The sequence below is a fragment of the Crocodylus porosus genome, unplaced genomic scaffold (assembly GCF_001723895.1).
Source record: "Crocodylus porosus isolate Cpor-Errol unplaced genomic scaffold, CroPor_comp1, whole genome shotgun sequence".
NCBI lineage: Eukaryota > Metazoa > Chordata > Crocodylia > Crocodylidae > Crocodylus > Crocodylus porosus.
The window spans coordinates 24,405,200-24,425,606 of record NW_017728947.1 but is presented as its reverse complement, the minus strand read 5'-3'; positions in this window follow the sequence as shown (position 1 = coordinate 24,425,606).

The window sequence follows — 20,407 nt, the reverse complement described above, 5'->3', positions numbered from 1 at the left end:
GAGAATGACAACAGAAAAGAATATTTTTCAATGGTTAGCTATAACTGAGGAGGCCTAGGTTATATCCAGAGTGCTGCAGTTTCTTAACTAGATGAACATGGACTTTCATTTTATGTGCCTCAGTAGTCTCATCCCATTTCACAGGGATATTAATTATATATTTTAGAAGGGCTTGGGGAACATTGGTTGAATTTTGGTTCATAAACTACTGTGATGTCCTTAGATTAAAGTTGATGTGGGGCAAATCCAGCCCCAGCTTCACAAGTGTAGGGTTCTCACTGACAGTTGAACCAATGATATTCCACTGAACAGAGAGTGAAAAGTTAGCTGGGGGTATGTGCAAGTTCACGATACTAACCACTATGGGGGACTCCTAATGTGGCAGCATGTAAAGAATAGGTGTTTTGGCAGGGATGAGTCACAGGATGTGTGATAGTTGGCCAAAGATATGAAGTACTCTTCATGGAGAGCCTGATCACATGGCTCCTTGCGGATAGGACAAAATCCTGTCTTCTATCTTCCTTTGCAGAGTTGCTTCTGAGGCTGGATATCTGGAATTGGTCTAATATAAGCACAAGGCCTTTGAGTAGTGGTGATTAAGGCTTTTGCTATGAGGGATATACAACCAAGAATAGGTTTCCCATTTTCATACAAATCTCAATTGGTTGAAAAAGTGGATTGAGACACATACAGAAAACATTACATGAACAAGAAGCAATCCACTTCTAAACAGAAATTTTCAAAGTTTTCTACGTGAAGCATCAGCTCTTTGAGGTTTGTCTTTGATCCCTGCTATAAAACGGATGAGTCATGTATATATGTTTTGTTTTGGTAGCACTTCTGTGGAAGGAAGAAAAAAAAATCCTGAGATGGACTGAGCAGTATTGACTATTTGTTTATATTGCAGGACAAACATCACTAACAATAGATACATACTGTTATAAGTGAGACAGATATATGCACAAAATAAAGTTAAGAAGCAATTAGTAACAGATTCTGCCAGGCTTGTATAAGGAAGCAACAGCCAGTGAATATAAGTGGCAGTCTTTTCTCCATTTGTTTCAGAGCTGTTATTTTTCCCCCTCCTAGTTTGGAATAAATATAGAAATGTGGGAGAAAGTGAGACAAAAACTTCTCAGATGGGAAGGGAATTTCAATATGACAATACATGCAGCTTACAAGAAAAAAAATTGTGTAATTCTCCCAGGTGTTGTTTCTCATAGATTTATAGATTATAAGTATAACTATGATTTTGACATGATAACTCACCTCTAACCAGGAAGCCAGCAAACTGGGACTGCCAACAAGGGGAAGCAGTTTGCAGGCAGATTCTGGAAGCAAGAGCCGGGAGGAAGAATGAGGAGAGAAGCCAGGCCAGGCACCAGGTCCTTCCCAGGAAAGGTAAGTGATTCAGTTGCTTGTAACTTTGGTTTAGCTGACTGTTTGTGTGTTTAGTAGGGTGTGTTCTCTGAGAAGCTTGGAGTGACTGCTGACTGCTGAGTAAGTGTTGATTGTTGATTGTTGATTGTTGTGGGATTGCTGAATGCTTTGTGATTGCTGCCAGGGCCTGAGTCAGCTCAGGCCCAAAGTGTATAAAAGAAGATTCCCCAGGCAACCAGGGAGCCAGCAAATAGGGACTGCCAACAGGGGATGCAGTTCACAGGGCAGTTCATGGGTAGGATTGGTGCAGAAGGTAAGTTAGAGTGGAAGAAGAGAAGCCTTCAATATTCAACCATGGTAAAGTCATGGCAGGTAGCCAGGGACCCTGCTCTGGTGATGCCTCCCTCCCAAGGCTCCTTTGAGGCCTCCACTTGGACAGATCCCTCAGGAGAGTTTGTGGTACCCTGGCTCCCTGTCTGTAGGGGTTGCCTGGTGGGGCCCCCGAGGCCTGGGGAAGGCGGGAGGAGCAGGAGTCACTTCACCTGTCCCATGTGTGCCCAGCTTGAGGGCCAGGAGAGGGAGGTGAGGGAACTCCAGGCAGAGGTGAGCAGGCTGTGGGGGATCAGGGGTGCAGAGGATGACATTGATGGGTACCTTCATTTTCTGCAGGATCAGACACCTAGTGCAGAGACAACATGGGAGGGATGTGATGCAGCTGAATAGAAGAGGGTCACCTCCAAGGCCAGTCATCGTACTGCTGAGATGACTTCCCAAGTGCAACTGGGGAACAGATATAAGGCCCTGGCAACATTGGAGGAGAGTGCAGTAGGGGAAGATGCATCCACAGTCCATGCAGGCTGAGGGACAACTGGGCAGCTGGAGGAAGAGACACAGAGTCATCATGGTGGGCGACTCCTTCCTGACAGGAACGGAAGGACCCATCTGTTGCCCGGATCCTACAGCATGGGAGGTATGCTGCCTGCCCAGAGCCCAGACCTGGGACATCACTGCAATGATTCCTGACCTCATCTGGCCCTCCAGCTACTATCCTATGGTCCTCATCCATAGAGGCACAAATGATGTGACCAGGAGTAGTCTGGACAACATCAGGAGTGACTATAGGGCTCATAGGAAATCGGGCTGCAGGTGGTCTTCTCATCAATCCTTCCCATCAGCAATAACTATCAGCATCAAGATGCCTGCATCAGAGAAGTCAACCTGCAGCTCCGGAGTTGGTGCCACTGTACGGGTTTTGACTTCTTCGACCATGATTTGCACTTCCATGAAAGGGGCATGTGAAGGAGTGAAGGAGCAGGCGGGCTCCGAGGCTTCCCGCCCCGGCACAACCGTGCTAAATTCCCGCACTCAATCCCAGAATGCAGGACACAAACTCACCTTTTCCAGGTGCATGGAAGACGGCGGGGCCCGGACAGCGAGGGCCAACATAAAGGAGATGCCGGCGCCAGGAGGAGGGGGAGCAGAACCGGAAGAGAGCTGCGGGGAAGCCGAGACCTGTGGGAGCACCTTTAGGCAGAGGTGTACCGTCCTGAGGCACTGCAGAACCTGGTGGGGTAAGGGTAAGCCCCAACAGGGCTTGGGAGTCGGGTCGACGGGCTCAGCGAAGCCGCAGACTGTTTGATGCTTCTGGGAGTGGCTGGACCTGGTAGGAGCCGGGAGCCGTATATACCGTAGCATAAGGGCACTCACAAAAGGTGAAGGGGCTTGCCGGTACTCGAGAGGACTAAGTGGCTTTAGGAAGCCCTGGAGGGGGCTGAAGAGCCCAGAGAGGGCTGCAGAAAAGGGTGCTAATGCCAACAGCAGATAGGGTAATAACAAGGAGGCCTGCGGAGGGCAAAGCAGCCTCCTTGCTCTAGAGAATCCCTGGCTGTAAACTTTGTGTTGACCTTATATTTCTTTTGTGGATGTTTTGAGTGACGTACTGATGGGTGACCTGCCCGGATAGGCAGTCACTTTCTGGTGGCACAGGCGAGGGTGTAGGGGTGGCAGAGCCCTCATCGACGTGGGACCCTGAGAGTCAAGGAGTCTCACTTTTGGACTGACACGTGCCAGACAAACAACACTGAACCGGATTACAATCAAAGTCATGGGAGGGGAACCAGACGCATGCAGCCCTCAGGTGAGTGACTCTTAGCTACAGGGAAGCAGTCCCGATACGGGGAGGTGGTGGGTACAGCGAAGCGCGCACCCCCCACCCACAGGGCATCCTGGGACGTGATGGTCTTCATCAATCTTTAAAAGGTAAGAGTCTGTTCTCTTACAGGTTGGCTAATCTCCTGCATAGGGCTTTAAACTAGGTTCATTGTGGGATGGGGATGCAGAGGACAAAGAGATCCTAGGATCAGCGAGCCACGAACCATGTGCTGGATCAGCCAAGGTAAGTACTAAGGGGTCTGATAGTTATCAGGACAGGGCACCTAGCGGTAACAAAGGCACCTAGTGAGGGCCTTAAATGTCTCTATACTAATGCTAGGAGCATGGGGAACAAGCAGGAGGAACTCGCACTCCTGCTTGCAAGCAATAACTTCAACCTGGTTGGGTTAACTGAAACCTGGTGGGGCCCTACTCATGATTGGGTAGTCAGCATTGAGGGCTATTGGTTGTACAGACATGATAAAGTGGGGAAAGAAGTGGGGGTGTTGCTGTCTATGTTAAGGAGCAACACACATCTTCTATAATCAAGATGGGATCAGAGGAGGGGCAAATTGAGGTACTGTGGGTTAGAATACAAAGGGATTGGGGGGCAAAGGGACTTCATAGTGGGGGTCTACTACAGACTGTCACACCAGGAGGATGAGCTAGACCTGGAATTCTCAAGGCAGCACTTGGAGGCTGTACAGTGAAGCGACATGGTTGTCATGGGTTACCTATACTACCCTAACATCTGCTGGGAGGAGCAGTCAGCCAGATCTAACTGCTTATGTAGGTTCTTAACCTGCATACAGGACCTTCATCTAACACAGGAGGTATACTGTCCCACTAAGTGAAAATGCCTTAGTGCTAGCTACAAGGGATGACCTGGTGGGGGATCTGCAGGTACAAGGTAATCTAGGGGATAGTGACCATAAATTGATTGAATTCACTATCCAGGGTAGGGTGGGGAAAGTAATTAACAGGGCAGAAGTGCTAGACTTCAGAAAGGCTAACTTCAATGTGCTTAGGAGATTAGTTAGTGAAGCATTGAAGATCAAGAGCATTGGTGAAATGGGAGTCCAGGAAGGGTAGTCATTCCTCAAGGGAGCACTCCTTTTGGGGGCAGAAGGAGACAATCCCATTGCACACAATGGGGAAAAGGGGCCGTCTTGCCTGAATAGGGAAATCCAGGAAAGCCTAGGGGCAAAGAAAGAGGCATACAAGCTGTGGAAGCAGGGAGTAGCTACCATGGAGGAGTATACTTCCTTGGCTTGCACTTGCAGGGAGTCAGTTAGGAAGGCCAAATCAGCCATGGAATTCAGGCTGGTGACAACAATTAAAGACAAGAAAAAGTCCTTCTTCAGGCATACAGACAACCCCCACTTAGCGTTCTTAATTGGTTCCTGAAAAACTACGTGTTAAGGACCGAGCCTTGGGGGACCCCACTGCCCACATCTTTCCAGGTTGATACACTATACACTAATGCTAGGGGCATGGGGAGCAAGCATGGGGAACTAGCACTCCTGCTTGCAGAAAACACTTACGACTTACTGGGGTTAACACAAACCTGGTGGGACTCTACCCACAATTGGGCGGTACACATTGAGGGCCAGAAGCTGTATAGGAAGGATAGAGTGAGGAAGAGAGGGGGAAGGGTTGCACTCTATGTCAAGCATTGACCCTTATCAAAATGGAGGAGGAGAAAGTAGAAGGATTGTGGGTTAGGATACATGGAGGACAAGGAGAAAGGGGTTTGGTGGTAGGGGTCTGCTACAGACCCCCACACCAAGGCTTTCTTGGCTGACCAGAGAAACCCAGAGAAGCCTAAGGACAAAAAGGGGGGCATATAAGCATTGGAAACAGGGAAAGATTACTAAAGTGGAGTATACCTGATCAGCTCACAGTTGTAGGGAGGCAGTTAGAAAGGCCAAAGCTACCATGGAGCTGAGGATGGCATCCCAAGTTAAGGATAACAAAAAAATATTTTTCAGATACACAGGGAGTCAAAGGAAGGCCCAGGGTGGACTAGGACCACTACTGAATGGGCAAAAGCAATTGGTGACAGAGAGGGGGGACCAGGCTGAACTCCTCAATGAGTTCTTTGCCTCAGTGTTCCTAAAGAAGGAGCAAGACAAGTCTCACAATGGGATTGTAGAGAGGCAGCAGGTGGGCGCCAGACTACCAAGTGTTGACCCTGAGATGTTGCAGAGTCACTTGGAAGGGCTGGATGTGTTTAAGTTGGCAGGCCCAGATGAGCTCCAGCCGAGGGTACTGAAGGCACCGGCTGATGTCATTGCACAGCCATTGGCAAGAATATTTGATCACTCATGGTACATGGGCCAGGTCCCAGATGACTGGAAAAGGGCCAACATGGTCCCTGTTTCAAGAAGGGGAGGAAGGAGGATCCAGGCAACTATAGGCCGGTCAGTCTCACCTCCATCCTTGGCAAAGTCTTTGAAAAGATTATTAAGGCCCATATATGTGACAGCCCAGCAGGAAAAAATTATGCTTAGGGGAAGCCAGCATGGGTTTGTAGCAGGTAAATCATGCCTGACTAATCTGGTCTCTTTTTATGACCAGGTTACAAAACACCTGGACACAGGAATAGGGGTAGACATCGTTTACTTAAACTTCAGGAAGGCCTTCGATACAGTATCCCACCCCATACTGGTGAACAAGTTAAGAGGCTGTGACCTGGATGATTACACATGTCGGTGGGTGGCGAATTGGCTAGAGGGTCATACCCAGAGAGTGGCAGTGGATGGGTCGGTATTGACCTGAAAGAGAGTGGGCAGTGGGGTCCCCCAGGGATCGGTCCTTGGACTGATACTCTTCAATGTCTTCATCAGTGACTTGGATGAGGGAGTGAAGTGTACTCTGTCCAAGTTTGTGGATGATACAAAACTGTGGGGAGAAGTGGACACACTGGAGGGCAGGGAAGAACTACAGGCAGACTTGGACAGGTTGGACAAATGGGCAGAAAACAATAGAATGCAATTTAACAAGGAGAAATGCAAAGTGCTGCATCTAGGGAGGAAAAATGTCCAGCACATCTACTGCCTAGGAAATGACCTGCTTGGTAGCACGGAAGCGGAAAGGGATCTTGGTGTCCTAGTGGCCTCCAAGATGAACACGAGTTGTCAGCGTGACGAAGTTGTCAGCAAAGCTAACTGCACTTTATCATGCATCAGCAGATGCATGACAAACAGAACCAAGGAGGTGATACTCCCCCTCTATCGGGCACTGGTCAGAGCGCAGTTGGAATACTGCGTGCAGTTTTCAGTGCCACACTTCAAGAGGGATGTGGATAACCTGGAGAGGGTCCAGAGAAGGGCCACTCGCATGGTTAAGGGCTTGCAGGCCAAGCTTTATGAGGAGAGACTAGGGCTCCTGGACCTCTTCAACCTCCACAAGAGAAGGTTGAAAGGCAACCTTGTGGCTGCCTATTCATCATGGGGGCACAGAATGGAATTAGTGAGGCCCTACTCAACAAGGCACACCTGGGGGGTCAGAAGAAATAATGGTCGTAAGCTAGCAGAGAGCAGATTTAGACTGGACATTAGAAGGAACTTCTTCACAGTGAGAGTGGCCAAAATCTGGAATGGGCTCCCAAGGGAGGTGGTGCTCTCCCCTACCCTGGGGGTCTTCAAGAGGAGATTGGATGGGCATCTGGCTGGGGTCATCTGAATCCAGCACTCTTTCCTGCCTATGCAGGAGGTTGGACTCAATGATCTATAGAGGTCCCTTCCGACCCTAACATCTATGAATCTATGAATCTATAAAATGATTGTTCAGTAAAACTGAAAGTATTTGATAACCCAAGATGGTGACCACATTTGTTTTTAATGACCCAAGATGGAGACCGAGAACATTATAATGAAACTTGCTGAGCACTAAGTGAAATCAGGTATCAATTACCTTGAAATTGGGTACAAACACCTCAGGGCTCACACTCTCCAGGTCTTCAGCCAGTGTTTCCCCACCAGCCTTGAGCTGAGTCCCCACCTGCTTTCAGAGCAGCCCACACTTCTCTGAGGCCACACCCCCGCGCCCACTGATCTGCAGGCTCAGGCAGCTCTGGAACTGCCAAGCCTGTTCTCTCTGCCCTTGGGTCTCTCTCCAGCTGCCACTCTTTGCTGTCCCTGTGGTAAGTATCAAGGTGCATTGGGAGGGGGCTTTGGGGGAGTTGGAGGGGCTTTTTTCTCCCCTCTCGCAGTCACCTACTTGGATTTTAAGAAGGCCTTCAATATGGTATCTCATAAACAAACTGAGTGGATGTCACGTAGACGATAACACAGTCAGGTGGGTGGCAAATTGGCTTTCGGATTGCACCCAGAGATTGGTGGTAGACAGGTCAGTATCAGCCTGGAAAGATGTGGGCAGTGGGGTCCCCCAAGGCTCGGTCCTTGACCTGTGTTATTCAATGTCTTCATCAGCAACTTGGACAAGGGCATGGACAAATTCATGGAAGATATGAAATTATGAGGTACAGTAAACACACTAGTGGGAAGGGATCGAATCCAGATGGACCTGGACAGGTTGGAAAAGTGGGCAGAAAAGAATAGGATGCAGTTCAACAAAGACAAGTGCAAAGTGCTGCATCTAGGAAGAAGGAATCACCAACACACGTATAGGCTAGGGGATGACCTTCTCAGCAGCACAGCGGCAGAAAGGGATGTCAGAGTCCTATGACTCCAAGACGAATATGAGCCATCAATGTGATGAAGTAATCAGTAAAGCTAACTGCACTCTATCATGTATTAGAGATTAGCAGGTTCATCATGAACAGGTCCAGGGAGGTGATACTTTCCCTCTATGCAGCTGCAGTTGGAGTACTGCATTCATTTTTGGGCACAGCACTTCAAGAGGGATGTGGATTACCTTGAGAGAGTCCAGAGGAGGGCCACTCATATGGTTAGGAGCCTGCAGGTCTCTCCTCCTATGGGGAGAGACCGAGGGACCTGGATCTCTTCAGACTCCACAAGAGAAGGCTGAGAGGGGATCTTGCAGCCGTTTACAAATTCACTGGGGAGAGGGGGTGCAAATAAATAGGAGATGCTCTGTTTCCCAGAGCACTCCTTGGAATAACCAGGAACAATGGCCACAAACTGACAGACAGCAGATTTAGGTTGGACATCAGGAAGAACTTCTTTACACTAAGGGTTGACAGAATCTGCAATGGGCTTCCAAGGGAGGTGGTGCTCTCCCTTACCTTGGGGGTCTTTGAAAGGAGACTGGACAAGCACTTGGATGGGGTTATATGACCCCAGCACTTTTTCCTGCCCAGGGCAGGGGGTCGGACTTGATGATCTATTGAGGTCCCTTCTGACCTTAACAACTATGAAACTTTTAGTAACTTTTATGGCAGAGGAGTACAAGGAAATGCAATATTCAAAGAGAAAGTACCACACATGTTTGCCTGGTGCTTATAACACCAAAGCAATATTTATTCACTACACTCCCTGACTGAGGAGCACTGATTTATAGAAATTGATTTGGAGGGCTTATGTCACATGATCATATATGTGATCATCTGATCAGACTTCCTGCATAACATGGCTATAGGATGTTCACTGTGTTGACTTGAATATATATTTTAGAAGAAAACATGCAGTCTTGATTGAAGAATTTCAAATGATGAATTCATCACAACTCTTAGTAATTTGTTCCAATGGTTATCACATTCACTGTTAAACGATTGAGTCAGAATTTGTCAGTTTTATCTTCCAGTCATTGGATCTTGTTATATAATTTTGTATTAGACTGAGGAGTCCTCTTTTATCACAGTTTATCATCTATGTGATTGTGACTATGATCAAGTCACCTGTTAGTTTTCAATTTGTCAAGCTCATTAGATGGATCTCCAAATTGCTCTGTACCAGTAATCTGTTGCCTTCATTAATTATCACTCCCTGAGTCTTTGTATCACTTGCAAAAATTATTAGTAATAATATCTTCTTTTTGTTCCCAGGCCATTGAGTTTGATGAGGTCAAGAGTTTGATGATGACTCCATCTTTCCAATGTTGCTTTTGATAACTAGCCAGTTTTTAATGCATGATGAATCTTGTTGTTTTATTTTCTTAATTAAAATGTAGGTTCTTACCAAGTCAAAGTCTTAAAGAAAATTAAGTATACTAGTACATTGATACATTTACCTTTATCTAACCCCACATGTACTCTTGTCAGAAAAACGTAACATATTAATTGACAAACTCTATTTTCTACAGGCTGATGTAGGTGTTTGGTATTAATTATGCCACTTTTCTTGAATTTTGCTTTGCATTAATGTCAGGCAGACAGTCCAATAAATAATTACATATTAGCTTCTTTCCAATGAGTTCCACTCTGGAACTTCCCCAGCATTGCAAGAGATCAAAAATGAACATTAATGTTCCAGAGAGCTCCTTGGCCAGCTCTCTGAGAACTCTTGGATGTAAGTTATTTGGACATGATTTAAATATGCATAGCTTTAGGTAGCTGCTGTTTAATATGTTCCCAAATTGCTGCTGGGGCTGAACAGTGTTTTACTATTCAAAGATCTGAATAAATTACCCTATTTTCTCCAAAACAGAAAATGGAACTGTTTATTTTATAGTTTCAATACTGTATTGAGCCAATACTTTTGTCAGGATTCCTAATACATTTTCTAAAAACTAAACCTTTATTTTCCTTAACTCTTGACCATTTGGTTTCTCTTTGTGCCCTTTTACTGCCCTTATTAAATTTCTATAAATTTCCTACATTCCATTTTAGAATTATTGGTATCAGCTCTGCTTTTTCCCATTTGTTATGCATGCATACATACATATAAGTATCTATCTATCTGTCTGTCTGTCTATCTAGGTGTATGTGTATATGTACAGTACACTTTTTAGCCACGTTGATGTTAAGCAATTTAGCTTTTCTTTTCAGTGTAGGATTGTAGATTTTGGATAATTGAATAAAAAAATATACTAGCCAATTTCCAATTATGACTCAGATCTTTCTTTTCTTTTTTATCTGACTAAGCACTTATTTAATTATTTAAGACAATTGTTTACTTTTGGGATTATTTTTGTTCATGAAATAGTCCTAAACATAATTATTTGTATGAACTTTATTCTGTTTGACACAAATGATACAATAAAGTCACAATCATGTAGCATATAAGCTTACACTAACTTTTATTTCTGTGATCAATTCAGTGTGATCTGATTGTGAGACACTTTGAGTTAAAGAATTTTCAACTCTAATTTTTAGAATATCCAAGTTTGTTTTAGTACTGTCAGCATGAGCTCTCCCAGATATGTTACTGAAGTGCCTTATAATGAAAGCCCATTCATTTTAGATAGATGTGTATGGAATAGGTCATCCTGCCTAGTTTGATTTGGTTCTTTGTAAAAGATACTAGCCACTAATGCATCTCTCTCTTTATCTGCTATTACATGAACCCATGGGCTAAGGACAGACATTGCACATAAACTGGTTTAAGTGATTAGAAACTGGTTTAAACCTGTAACAGAACAAATATTCAGTGCACACAAACAAGTTTGAAAATGGCTGAAACAGGTTTGAGATAAACCTGCTTGAATGTAGTATCAGACTTAACTGCTTTGGCTCAAACCAGTTTATGCAATGTCTATCCCAGACTCCTTGCAGGTTTAAGACAAACCAGACATCCCCAGCATCCTGGCATGCTCTGTGGGCTGGGTGGGGCTGTCTGCTTCACAGCAGGGTTGGCCCCTCCCCTCTGTTCCCTGGTTGGAGCTCCAGCAGAGACTCGCAGGCACAGCAGCATCTGTCTGGCTTCCTCCTGCCCTAGCCCTCCCCACCCCCCACACTGCTCAAGTAGGAATTCCCTTCACCTCCCACAGCAGGGACCCCAGCCCCATGGACCGTAGTCATGTGGTATGCTAGCTGTGGCAGGGCAACCTAGGGGTGCCGTGACCTCCCCTAGTGCCCCTACCTACCGTGCCAAATCGGGTCTCGAATGCACCCTCTATCTCGCTCACCATGTCTTGCTGGTAAATATCATTAAAGGGAGGCTGGCTTCCTGCCCTCCTTGGCACGGTGCCTTGCTGTACCAGGGCTCTGTCCAGTTGCCCGCCTGTGCCCTCATGGGTGCCCCCTCGCTTCCCTCGTCGCACCGGGGCCTGTCTCCCATGGCTCTCGTTGCCCACACCGGGGCCTCGCCCTTATACCGTCGCCTGCACTGGGGCCTCGCCCTTATACCGTCGCCCGCACTGGGCTGGCCCCTACACCATTGCCTGAGCTGGGCCTTACTTCTGTACCGTTGCCCGCGCCGGGCCTGTCTCACGCTCCTGCCCCCAACCGGGGCCTTGCTCGCACTCCCAATATTGCCCACACTGGGCTTGCCTTTGCCTTTATGCGAATTGCCCTCCCTGGGCTTTGCTTGTGATTCCCCACCCCCAACTGGGGCCTGCGCCTCGCGCTCCCGCCCCCAACCGGGGCTCAGGTGGCCACGGCCTTACCTGGCCCCCAGACCCGTTTCCCGGGTCTTACGCCCCACTGGGGCTTCTCCCAATTGGGGCTCAGGCGGCCTCAGCCTTACCTGGCCCCCAGATCCCTTTCCCAGGTCTTACACCCCACTGGGGCTTCTTGCCTACGCCCACACTGGGCTCCTCCCGATATCGCCCACACTGGGGCCGGGATCGGGACACCCCAAAACGCAGCGCCCTCTCTGGCACCAGGAAACCCCCCCCCCCCATACTGGGGAGCTCCTATGAGGCCTCCTCCAACCCCTACAGCCTAGCCCGGTCCTCTGGTTTTACACAACAACAAAACAGAAAACACAAAGCCCCTTGGCTATAACATAAATCCCAAGCCAACCTGGCTATCCTTCTTCCATATCCCTGTCAGGGTTCTCTCCACCCCGTACCATCATGCTAACACTGCTCAGGCCTTCAGGCTTCCTTGCTATGCCCACCCTGCTTGCTCCAGCAGAGCTCCCACTTCCTAGGCAGCCAGAGGGGAACTGACCTTCCAGCCTCAGCCTGGCTGTTTATATAGGCCAGACCCTGCCCCCTTCTGGTCAGCTGACCCAACTGGTTGTCTCAGCAACCCACACCTGTGCTGCCCTGGTGAGTGGCAGCTGAGCCCATATTACTGTTACCAGTAGCAGGCACCCTAGTGCCCTGCTACACTAGCTAATGCAGATGTGTGTGTGCCTCCAATTTCATTGAGACAGGCAGACAGAACAGTGACTGCTTAAGGCTATTTGGACATAATCAACAGGTCAGCTGGTAATTTACTGATTTTGAAGTAATGGAGAGAGGCTACTGTTTCGCTGATGAGGTGATAATCACTCTGTTATCAGCTTCCTGCTGGCTTGCTCACCTGTCAGTTTGCTGCAGACAGTATAAAGAACCAGGGAGGGAAATTGAAAAGCTCTGTATCATCAACAGTTGCACACACTGCACACCCCGCCTTGCCTCAGAGAGTTAACAGGGGCCTGGGGTCTGGTAACACTCCCGCTCCTTGAGCAGCAAGCAGGGAAAAGCCTGGGATGGTGCAGGCAGCCCTCCTTAATCAGAACTTCCTGTGAAGGCCTGGCCACAGCCTCCTCAGATCAGGACTGTGCAGGGGAAGGGAGGCCTGCTTTAGCACCCCCCAGCTTCTAGCCTGAGCCACTGCATGTGCCTGCACGTCTGGGATGTCTGTGCAGTTACAAAGTGATTTAGCCTAGCCAAGTGAGACTAACCTGCAAAGATTGAATCAATTTAGGCCCAGGCTTTTTGAACGTCTGTCCCTAGCCATACTCATTCAAGATGATTCATATCCATGTCATTAGTAACCAAGAAACAGGCACTTCCAGTTTTTTGACAGAGCACCCTTCTCACCACCTTATCCTACTAAATAGGATATAAAAAGTGGTAGTTAATATTTGAATCATGCAGTTATCAGTAATTCCAACTAGTTTGAATTTATACTCATAAATAAGCAATTGCATTCACTCTTATTTATTATCTAGGTTCCTAGCATGACACTATAGGCTATTCAATAATTGCTTCTCTTCTCATCCTTAATGCTTTGATTATTTTGTTGTAAGTCTCATGGTATAGTTCTTAATATATGACCCTTCATACCTCTTTATTCTCCCCTTTGGCTATTAATTAAAGCCCTATGACTTGCCTATCAAGCCTGTTCTCTAAAACATTTGGTTTTCCTACTGCTGAAACTCAAGCCATCCAAACCATAAAGATCCTTCTCTCAATCTTCCACAAAACTTTCTTCCTCTACCACTTACCAAGCCAGTTATTCACTAACAGAACATTTTACCTTCTGTCTTCTTCATGCATCGGATAGAAAGGATCTCTGAGACAATTACTTGAACATAGTTCTCTTTCAACACCTTTCAAAGTTCACAGAAGTCATCAAATCCCATGAAATATTGCCATATTTGCCATCACCCTTCTCTATTGACCTCAGAATCCTAGCTGCTCTTAGAGCCACATGTCATATATTGATTCTAAGAAAATAGCACACTATCTTCCTTGCATTTCCCTTACAGAACATTCTTGCCATTCTTCCTATATAGAATTGACATAAGGGAATGTCTGCCTTCCTTGGATAGATGGAAATAGCTTGTGGGTGCAATCAACTGTGGTTTAGTTGAGCAGCTGTCCACAGATGTGTTCTATTCCATTCAGAACAGGCTTCACAAGTATTTCCTGCTGTTTTCATACTAAGGATATAACAAATGAATATTTCTTGCTGTATGGATTTCCTCCTACTTGCATTCTCTCTGGTGGTTGCAGTCTACCCAGCCTCATCTGCCACCAGCCATGTGGAAAGCTGCTTAGTCTTCTTGTCTGTAGCGGTTAGAAAATTCCAAGCCTTCTCTCTGGTTTCCACTTCTTCTGGTTTCTTTGGGGTTAATTTCAACCTTATTTAAATCTGGGATAATGATTATGCTTTCTAAATATGGTTGTTTAAGAATTCCTCATGTTTTCTGATGTTGTATTATTTGTACATGTGCTTTTCTTTCAGCAGTCACCAGCTTGTACTTCGTACAAAGAAAATTCATTTTGGTTTAAAGCAGAAAGAAAACATGGCATATCCATTGCAGGTCACAACTACTATTTTTTCATTATAGGTCATTACTATAAGAAGTATAGAATTGCATCTAGAAAGAGAATCTAACTTCCTCCTCAAACTTCCTTTGAAAGTTCCCTGTTCTCTAGTCAAGAATTTTACTGTGCAACTGATTTATATATTAAGTCTCACTGCTGAGCATTACCTCCTCACTAACTGACAGTGATTAATTACTCAGCATTAGGTCTGACATTAGTACTTAGTCACATGGCCCTAACTCAGATACAAATAAACAGACCTCTCTCCCTTGGCCTATTCTGGGGCAACAGCCCAGCTGCACAACCCACACAGAGAAAAAAAATGAGAGACCAAAAATACCATTCACCGAGTCCCTGAAGTTCCAAACAAGAGATCTTCATCCATGTTTTTAACATGCTTTCTTTGCTATTCCTGTTTAATGAAGTCACAAGACTTCCCTCCTGCCTTAATGAAGGCAGTAGGATGCAGAAAGTGATAGACTAATAGCCTCTGATAATAATAAATGTTCAACAAATTTCAATGTACAGATCCTGAGTAAGTTTCTGTTGCATATAAATTCATAGAGGTGAAAACATGTGTGCACACACGCACACGTGCACAAGCATGCACACACACACACATACTGATGATGTAGCTATTTCTTTGGTGGCTTTGCATGCAGCCTGTGGCTGGGTGTGGTTTGATCAGTAAGGCACCACACTTAGGGCAATTTTTTTATGTCAATGACATGCATTTTTTTTATAATACAGCCAAAAATAGACATCCTTTTGTTCTTTCTTTTGAAGACAATAAAGTGGCTAGTGGTTTGTGTATCTGCCTCTGGCAAACACCATCAACTGGTTATTTTCTCCACTCTGACCGCTCATAAAACGCAATGTATATAAAGTCCAAAAATGGATTATGGAATTGCCCGTGATAACTCTGTAGTTAAGGTGGCAAGAGTCTCATTTTGAGCTATATTCTAAATGGCCCATAGCTTCAGGAAGGAACCTCCCTTTGGTCTAAGAACTGAATGATATATTGTCCATAATAGAGCAGAGTTGTTTGGTTTTTGTTTTTGTGGTAATTTTGGAAGAAGGTTTATTTGGTTGCCTTGACTTGGCTTAGAAGTGTAAATATGTGAACTTTTGAAATTTGTCAAAAGTATCTAACATCCAGAAATTATACCTAGGAACAGTCTTATGAAATCAAGTCTTTTAACACATTTATTTAAACTTCCAGTAAGAAAAGTATTTTTGCACGTCACATTCTGTGAACACACATTTAGAAACTACATCCCACATGGTATACAGAACCCAATGATCACAATGAAGACTGAAGTCCACGTTAATGGCCCACTGATAAAGAAATACTCTAAACTCGCATCCTCATGAATTATCCAAGGCTAGTGCACAAATCCAGTTTGAAGGTTTAAATTGTTTCGTAGGCTTTGGAAGGTATACCCTGAATTCTTAATTTCATTTAAATCTCTCATATTAACCTCAGAGTGTAACTTTATTTTCTATTAGCTCCATATTAGTGTGTTGTCACCGTCACCTGATTTAAAAAAATATTTAAATAAAATAATCAGCATATAGGAAGCGTAAGTTAATTAAAGGAATGAATCACACAGTTTTTGAAGTTTTCTGAATACGTACATTCTTTATATTTTGAGCATTTGTCACCTACTGTGCCTCAAATTTGGCCAGGCTCAGAGGTAAGCTCAGTATTGTAATTTCAATCAGTCTGAAGAGATCCTGCACTTTAGATGATCGCACATTATAACAAGACTTGAAATTCAGAGAGAAGGCATGCATATACCGCTAACATGTTTACCCAAATGCCTCAGACCTTCTAAGGCTTTTTTTTTTTTGCTTCTACATAGCACTAAATGCCTATAAACAATGACTGCAAATCCACATTAAATTCCACAAAACCTGAATTCAGTATTCCCTAGATTGTAAATTCAGATTTATAACAGGATATTTCTTTATACCGCATGCATTTGTTTTGATTTAGCACTCTTGAAATGAGATTGAATAAATATTCCATTATGATGCAAATGATAGAAACATCCCCAACATGCACAGAACATGTGGAAAACAGGAAAATCTTACTTGCACTAAGTACAAAGCCTTTTAGTAAATGATTGTGAGGGTTTCTTACACTTTAACCAGGTTCTAATTCAGCAAGTAATCAACTAAACAAAAATGTATTTTCAATAGAGTAGTTCTAGAAAAGAAACTTAGTGTCCAGAAGCTCATTCTTTTCTCCTTCTTCTGTACCTGCATTATATTTATTTTATTGGATGTAGAAAAACTTTTTATGCTTTTACTATGAGGATATTCTAATGGCAACTGTAAAGCTACATTTCTGGTCTTTGAATACTCAATTTCTCAACACTGTATTAATATTTTAAATTTTGCTGTGTTTATTCAGTGTATACATATTAAACATTGCTCATTCATGAACCTTCCTAACCATTGTGGGTCAGAAACTCTGAATCTTAATCATAAAATTGGATGGATGTTTTAAAAGAAAATGTAAAAGAAAGGGTAGATGTACATCTTCTCTTCTATTTCCATGGCAACTGTGTCAGACATTATCATCTTCCTTCTTTTCCCTGTTTTTATTTCCCATTTACTCCCCCCCGCTTCTCCTGGTTTTCTTTAGTATCACATGTGGTTCTATTACATCAGTTGATATTACATAGTTTTAATTGTATACATTTCTGTAAAGAGGCATGCTTAATTCTTCTGGCTACAAATTTTCTTTTGATAAAAAGGCTTGTGGCAAAGCTGAGCTGCTATGGTGAGTACTGTCTAGACAGTAATACACTGTATGGCAACTCTGTTTTTTTGTTTTTTGCTCTCACTTTAACAGGAAGCTGTTTTCCTGTTGACTATGTAAAATCAATAACAACAGGTTAATGATTTAAATGTGGAGGAAGTAGTAAAGCTTGGCTATGTAAATACTGCCCACTTCATGTTTGAATAAACATAAGCCATGGGGAGAAGGGTTTAGGAGAAAAGACCCCTGAGAAAAACAGAGGCCAGTGAAAAGCAGGAACAGAGAGCATTTAGCTGAAGTGGGATGAAGTGTTGAGTGTGTGAAAGCAACATGGGAGCTTGGGAGTGCAGCCCACAGGCTGCTATTATTATCAGACAGGGCCAATTAAGCCAACAGGTGAGACTATGTGTGAGGGAGACACACCAATATCAAACAACAGTGGAAGAGCTAGAAGCAGGAGCAGCTGGGAGAGTGTGAAGTAGCAGCCAGGGGGGTATCTGGAAGAGGGATCATTAAAAAGGCCACCTGGAGTAGCCAGGGAACTACAGATGAAGGCTAAGAAAACATCTGGTTGAGTAGGTGTGTTCATAAGCAACCCAAACATCCCAGGGAAATTCTGACAGGTTTGTGAATTCCTCTGATTGTAAGTTTAAGTTAACCCTTAGCTGAGGGCCTGTGCAAGAATTGGGTTAGAGGACTTTGTGAGGTAGTAAATGCCAAAAATAATGTGAGAAAAAATAGAGGAAAAATCACCCACTCAGTATTAGGAAATGAGAGCATGCTCCAGGGAACTATATATTTATTTGGTAGGATGTTCCGGACCTCTCATCCCCCTGGATGAAAAAAGAAAAACATGGAAGCTTGGGAATTGTTAAATAAGTTTGGGAAAGTTTCTGATCTTTCAGTGCTTCCAGGGTTCTTGGTAATGAATTTGATGGTGTACGTCTTTCATTAAGAATCAAGGCATGTGCATCTCAGACATTTGAGCCAACAACGGAAACACACAACTGCATTCCCAAGGTGCAGTGACTAATACTTCCAGTGAGATCTCAGCATTCCCTTTATAGATCAGGTGTTAATGTATACTGACATTCCAGCTCACAGCACAGAAAATTAATACCAATGTGGTAGGCTAAATAAAGTACAACTCTGGAGATTCAAATACTTTGGGATGAAGGGCAAGTATTTTAAATCTTTTTCTGGTAGTGTTCAGCCAAGCCCTTTGATGCTAAAAATAAGAGATTAAAAACCTTCAAGAGATTTCAGTTAGTATATCCCCATATAGAGAGTGCTGAAGTGAAACAGATTACTGCATTACAATAGCTGCATTACAAAAAAGTACCCATTAAAAATAGTTTGTGGACAGCAAGTTTGATTTCCTTTTCATCCGAAACAGTATGATTTCCCTTGTAGTATGTTTTCCCTGAGTCATGATGACACTTATTCTTGTTTGATCTTAGAAGTCTAAATTTGTAAGAGATATGAGATCTAGTGCTAAAGAGTACTTGACAGCATGAGAAAGTGTATAATAGCCCATGGATTAGGCTGTACTATTACAGTGAAAGTGTTGACGTATTAACTTTCATGGTGGTAGTCTTTTACTTTATGAAAAGTTATCAGGGCTGCTGAGGTATATCAGTCCTCCAGACATGCAAAATGGAAAGATACCCGTGATTATGAAAACATGTAAATCAGAGTGGGAAATGACTCTTTGATCCACCAATCTGGAATATATTGAAGAGCATAGGATCATGGGAAAGTAGGTCTGTAAGGGATCTCACAAGGTCATCTAGTCCAGCCCCACCCTCAAGGTAGGATTATGCCTAACTAAATGCTTTAGCCTCACTGGACACTCTGTTGCTGACCTCAGGGTAGCTGTGCCTAGGCAGCAAATGTTTAAAAACCAATTTGAGTAGGAAATTGTGGAACAAAGGAACATCTACAGAATGGATTGTGTAAATATGGTTTAGACAGGGATTATAGATTCTTACTGTATTACCGAAAGCATCTTTTGTGATCCCTTGGTTTCTATGGGTTTTTTGCTTGTAGCATCTTCCAGTACTGCCCCATTTTCCCTTCTCCTCTTTTCCCTCTTCCCCTTCCTTTCTACCTTTGTATTCAAATCACTCCCTGCATTTTATACACTGCTCTTTGCAGGTCCTTTCACAGCATCTAATGAAGTGAGCTCCAGCTAATGAACGTTTGTGTGTGTGTGTGTGTGTGCGCGCGCGCGTGCGTGTGCACACACGTACATACATACTTTGGTTAATTTATAAAGCTCAAATCTATCTTGCCTTCTGCTTCCCTTGAGACTAATAGGCCTAAATGCAGCTCTCCTCATAAGTCTCCTCATAGTTACAGAATATCATTAATAGAGGATTAATTACATTTGTCGCCCTACTCCCCAGTACCACTACAGTGGGAAAAACATCAGCTGTGGTCAAGGGCCCCCACCACTTGTTTCCCCACCACTTGTCCCTCCATTGGTGCCTGCACCCCCTGCCACCTATCCCTGAAACCTGTGGCCCTCCTGCATCCTTTTTCCCTTCTCACAGCATTCATGGCCCAGCCCACACCCCTGCAGCCTCTGCTTCCTGCCTGCTCCCCACAGCCTCTACCCTCTGCCACCACAGTCTCTTCTCCATGCAGCCTCACCCCCTGTCTGCTCCTTGGAGCCTCTGCACCTGTCCCCCACAGGCAGGCATGGCTCTGGCTCAAACTCCATTCCCTTCTGGACACAAAGTATATGCACAGTCTGGGCCCTGTCTGTCAAGGCAGCAGTGTCCTGGAGCTTGCATGTGTTCTATGCATGGGAGGAAATGGAGCTGGAGTGAGAGCCATGCCTGCCAGTAAGCAGTGAAGGGGAAGAGGATGGGGGAGAGGGAACAGAGGGAGGAAAGTCAGGCAGGTGCTGCAGCTCTGACTGCAGTTCAGGGCCAGAGTTGATGCTGTTTGTCCCATTCCCCCTCCCCCTCCCCCTTATATTTGAATTCAAGGTGAGGGGCTTCCCCCATGTTAAATGGAGAGGGAAAA